Below are 5,763 nucleotides of genomic sequence, written 5' to 3'. Positions count from 1 at the left end.
TTCTTATCTGTTTATGACAGCTGTGGTGCAGCTTCACTGGCAGGTATTATCAAGTAGGATGGGCCTGACTCACAAAAGTTGCCTAAGATGATGTCAAAATTAGACTCAGGACTCACAGTTTCTCAGACCACTCTTTTTTATTAGCACAGCTCTCTGCTAATAACACCCAGATAATGTGACCCCCCATACAAGACCCAAACAGTCTTATTTATACAGATAAAAAGGTGAGAACTAAATAAAGGGCCAAAGAGAGCAAAATGCATATCCTACTTCCCTACTAACTCTTGTTGGCCTAAGGCTAATACATCACCAATATCCCTGAAGCGGAGCAATTGTTCTACCTTAATGTCTGCTTTCCTAACACCTGGATCACAGCATTCTTTTCATTTCTCCTTAAAGGCACATAGAACATTCTTTAATTCATTCACTTTCTTTAATATAATTCATTTCACTTGCACAATGAACGCTGTGGGATCACACCCTGCACCCAGCAAAGCATCCCACAGAACTGGTACATTGCGTCAGCAAGTTCATAAGGAGAGGACAAGCCTGCTGGACAGGGAATAAAGAGTCAAACAGTCCCTGGGTTGAGGAGGTTGTTTTGCTGACGTTTACAGGGAGCTCCTCCAGACTGTGGGGGGCAGAATGGGAGGAAGCACGAAGGGGCTTGTTTGAAGATTTAACAAGGGAGTGATGGTGGTTAGCATCATGGGCCATGTAACTGTGAACACTGTGAGCCCTTAGACCAGGGGTGGGCAAACTGCCCTGTCTGCAGGCACCGCCCCTGAAGCTCCCATTGGCTCTGGTTCCCAGCCAATGGGAGTTGCAGTGGCGGTGCTTGGGGTATGGGCAGCGTGTGGAGCCTCCTGGATTTCCCTATGCATAGTGGCCAGATAGGGGATGTGCTGCTGCTTCTGTGAGTCACACGGAGACATGGCACTCGCTTTTTTGTCGCTCTTATCTGGACTCTTTGCAATTGGGCCACATCTTTCCTGAAAAGTGGTGCCCAGAACCGGACACAAGACTCCAGTTGAGGCCCTAATCAGTGCGGAGTAGAGCAGAAGAATCACTTCTTGTGTTTGCTTACAACCCTCCTTCTCTTACCTCCATATTATAAGTGACGAACAGAGGCAAAGGGACACTAAACAGAGGTTTTTTAAAGGTATTTAGGCCAAATAAATCCCATGGATTTCAATGGGAATTAGGAGCTGAAATTCCCTCTCAAAAATCTGGCCCTAAGTGATTTGCTCAAGATCACAAAGGAAGTCTGCAGTGGAGGCGGAATTTAAACTCAGACCCCTCAAGTCCTGGGGCTCATACTTGGTGTTGCCTCCATTGACTCCTCCCCTCCTTCTGTAGGACTAGCAAAGTTAAGCAGCGGAAGCTGAATTAAAACGATGGGTGAGACCCTCATGCCTGCTCTGGCTTCTTGCACAGCCTACAACTGGAGTACTGCACTGGGAAAGCAGAGGCAGCAAGTGAGTTTGGAATAGCTTCCACCTCCAAAGGAAAGAACCCTAATGAATACTAAGTAAAACATCTCTCTCTCTCCCGTGCTCACACGCAGTATCTTATCATCCTGTACAACCTACGGCTACAAATCTCTATAATTTACCGTGAGTGAGGACAGACAGTGATAGGACCAGCCTATCCTTCTCAGAAGATAGTTCTTTAGCAGAGTCATAAAGCAGCTTCCTAGAGAATCTCCACCTAAAGGGCCACAATGAATTGGAGGTCAAACAGCATCAAGAAAGATGGTTCCCTTGGAAGCTAGGTGGGTCCAGAAGTTCCTGTTCCTTCTCCCGCTTCAAACTAAGAAGAAAACTCAACTATGCAAGAGAGATTTCATTCCATTATCGGTGTGTATCCACCGCGAACCCATGAGACCTTCCATGGGAGCAGAGAATGGTACACTGGGGAAGCCCATTCCATACTCTACTGTCTTTATTCACAATCTTCTCTCTCCACGGCTGTCGACTGGGAATATTTCACCAGCACAAAACCCACTCTGGGAAATTTTAAATGAGAATGTTTGATATTCAAATAAATGAAGCACATTTTTAGGGGAAAAAAAGAAAAAACCCTCCATTAAACAAGATTCTTTAAAACCAAGGAGTAATTTTAAACAGACTATTTTCATCTTCATATGTACAGCGTATGAAATCTTTTAACTCAGTACAGCACGATGGACCCAGACACTCAGTTGGTATAAATCACTGTTGCTCTGCTGATGCTGATGGATCTGTGACAACTGACGCCAGGTGATGATCTATCCTGATATTCCCTAACTCTGACATGCAGCGTTCAGGATAGTTTAGGCAGTTGGTCCTATTTCACTGCAAGTTATTTTGTGAGAGAAAATGAAGACAACATTTTAGGGTCAAAAGCATCAGCACTTCAAGAACAGAAAAACAATCTTTTCTCTTGGTAGACAGAATGGATTTTGGAGATCTCCTTCAGTATTAGAACTGAAAGAATAATAGACCACTCACCTTAGTCTTTTCCCTGTAATGTTGAAACTTGTTGCAAGATAGAGATCTCTTTCTTGAACTCAAATGGATTGTGTAATGAGAGGTGGGGTTTATTTGTTCTGCCAACGTGAGAAAACAGAATTCATAGAATATTAGGGTTGGAAGGGACCTCAGGAGGTCATCTGGTCCAAGCTGCTAGTCAAAGCAGGACCAGTTCCCAGACAGAATTTTGCCCCAAACAGCCCCCTCAAAGATTGAGCTCACAATGCGGGGTTTAACAGACTAATGTTTAAACCACTAAGCTATCCCTCCTGAATCTTAGGTCAGGCACAGGCAGGGTGTGTGTATCATTAAAATACCAGTTGCATCTCCCGGCAGCAGGAGGTAGTTTGACACCAATATTTGGTCTTCAAATACTGTTCAAGTTCTTAGACATGTTGATGCTTCTCTTTGTCTTTCCCTCTGTTTCATGCAGTTCATCTATCTGAAAATCCCCCCTAGCAAGAAGCACGTCCAATCACAAATACACTTAGAGGAGCACGGCAAGATTTTAATCAATATCTTCCAGGATAAGAGCTGTGAAGACGGTTTCTTTCAGAGCAGCAGGACTAGATGTCTGTGCGTCGCACAGCCAAAGGATAAAGAGCTTTCTGCTGCTCAGCGCTGAGCTAGAAGGAACATTTGCAGCAGCAGCATGAGAGAGTCCAGGAGTCCAGTAAAAAGTCAGGAAATGCACCTGCATGTGCCTGTCCAATTCAGATCTCAACTGGGCGCTGTCAAGGGCCCTCAGCAAAGAGCCTGTCATGCCACATGCCATTTAGCTGAGCCCTGGCAGGATCCTTATCAGGCAGGATAACGAGGATGATGTTGCAGCTGGGAAGAGGGAAGATCCTGCCAATGTCCCTAAAGGCCAGGATGTGACCTCACATTAGATCAAAGGGCCAGTTTGGAGATGATAGCAGTGAAAACTCTGGAGAGGGGGATGTGCCTGGCCAGAGACCGGAAGTCGAGGTGGTTACTGCAACTCTCTAACCCCTCCCTCCCATTGTTTTCTAGAGAAATTGGACTTTCAACACTGAGGATTTGGTAGGTTATGGCCAAATAATTTACTGTCCTGGATATTATGCCCTGCATTGCTGTGTGTGTGTCTGTGGGGTAGTGCAGACGCCACAACATTTGCATGGTCTCCTCTCCCTTTCTTTCCCCTCCATCAGCCTCTGCTGGGCGAAATCCCAAGTGGATGCAGAGCACTGGGGGGGAAAGGTTTCGGAAAAGCCAGCTTTGCTGTTTATCCAAGAGTTCAGAGTATGGGCTGTACGGCTTGTGCTGAAGCCCATGGTCTGTAGCAAGTTCACAACTAGAAATCAGTGCCTCTCTGGCCGTTTCACCACAGGCAGGCAGGTGGGGGTGGAGGGGTTCAAACATGGCTTGGATCAATGCTCTCCATCCTAGCTCAGGCTTTGGTTGGTTCCCTTCATTTCCCCCCAGTCCTAGTAGCTTATTCTGGGAAGTTTCTCGGGCAGCAGGAATTCTCCATGGCCTTTCAGGAGAACAGTGACTGCAAACCTGCTCAGGCCTCCATAACAGCCAGGTCCCTACCACATCCAGGCCTCAGTTTGACTAATTTACAAACCCTCTGGCCTTGAAATTGACCAACATCACCATTTCGATGTTTCCACCTGACATTTCCTGGTATTGTAACCATGGGGTCCCGACCAAACTGGGAGAATGGGGGAGTTCAGAGGTGGTTGTGGGGGGTGTCACAGCATTGTCACCCTCACTTCTGTGCTGCCTTCAGACCTGGGCTCCAAGGGCAGAAGCCAGCAACCTTTCTGAAGCTAGAGGAGGTTCCCAGATGTGCAAGTGGGTCCCTGCTGTTGGGAGCACCTCAGCTCCTACCATTTTTGGGGCATCCAGAGAAATGGATCCCTGAGCCCCAGAAGGAACTGCAAGGGAAGCCTCAATCCCTCATGGCAGAGTCCGGGCAGAAGCCCTGAGCTCAGGCACACAGCGTCAGCAGGAGTGGGGAGGGGCATGAAAGTCCTGAGCCCGGTGCCCCAGCACTGGCTGACCCCACGGGGGGCCAGAAACTCTGAGTCCGGGCACCCAGAGACGTGACTGGAGCAGAAGCTGCCAAGACTAAAGTCTTGAGCCCAATGCCGGTCTGATGCAGCGCACTCACTTCTGCATTGCCTCTGCAGGTGCCTCTGATATCCCCACAGAGAGGAAGCCCTGTCTCCAGCCGGGCAGACAAACAGCTAGGAGGCCCCTACTGGGTTCTCCTGGCTGGGGGGTCCCAGCAGGACCGGGAGATCGGTTTTCACGGGGCAAGGCTAATTTGATCTAGCCAAAAAAGGCACAACAAGAACCAACAGCTGCCAGCTGAAGCCAGAGAAGTTCAAATGAGACGTAGGCACACATTTCTGACAGTGAGGGAGACTAGCCACTGGAACAAATTACCCAAGGGAGAGGTGGAGTCTCTGTTTCCTGGTGTCTTCACGTCACAACTGCCTGTCATTCTGGAAGGTGCCTTTGTGTGAATTACAAGCAATTGGGCTTCATATGGTGCAAAGTGTGTGAAATTTCATAGCCTGTGAAATAGAGGCCAGATTAGGAGATCGAATGGTTTCATAACCTCTATGAAAAGCTCAGTGTGGGGTGAGGAACAGACTCTGCTGTTTTACTGCGTAGCCTGCTTGTTCGCCAGAATCAATAATGAGCAAGTGGGGTGATCCGGGGTGCAGCTCAGACATCCAGCTGGGCTGGCCAGGGAAAGGTGGGTGCGGCAGTTACTTCACAATGGCCTTTGGCAGGAACTCAGCCTATTGGGTAAAGATGATGAGGCGGCTGTGACCTCACAGAGCTCCCTTGACAACAGCCAGGTAGGACAGGGATGCAGGGCAGGGGGAACCTCGGAGAGCCCTGTAGCCTTGCTGCAGCAAGCCTCCATCTCATGGTCTCTCGCTGAGGACCAAGAGACGTTGGTGTGCAGGAGATTCAGTGCATGTGTTTGTCATTCCTGTGTGGATTTTTTTCAAAGACATTGTCATCTGTGTAGAAGGTAAGAAAAAATATAGGTTCTAGATAGAAATACAAGATAGGGGACTCTATCCTAGCAGAGTCAAAGGCATCACCACCCTCCTAGTGAAAACTTTTTTCCTAATATCCAAGCCTTCCACACTGCAACTTGAGATCATTACTCCTTGTTCTGTCATCTGCCAGCTCTAAGATTTCATGAGAATCAATCTTTCATTAGGAAAATAATTCAAAAATGCAAATACAAAAAACTTTG

This window comes from Chelonoidis abingdonii, chromosome 11 (assembly GCF_003597395.2).
Source record: "Chelonoidis abingdonii isolate Lonesome George chromosome 11, CheloAbing_2.0, whole genome shotgun sequence".
NCBI lineage: Eukaryota > Metazoa > Chordata > Testudines > Testudinidae > Chelonoidis > Chelonoidis abingdonii.
This window is presented reverse-complemented; position numbering follows the sequence as displayed.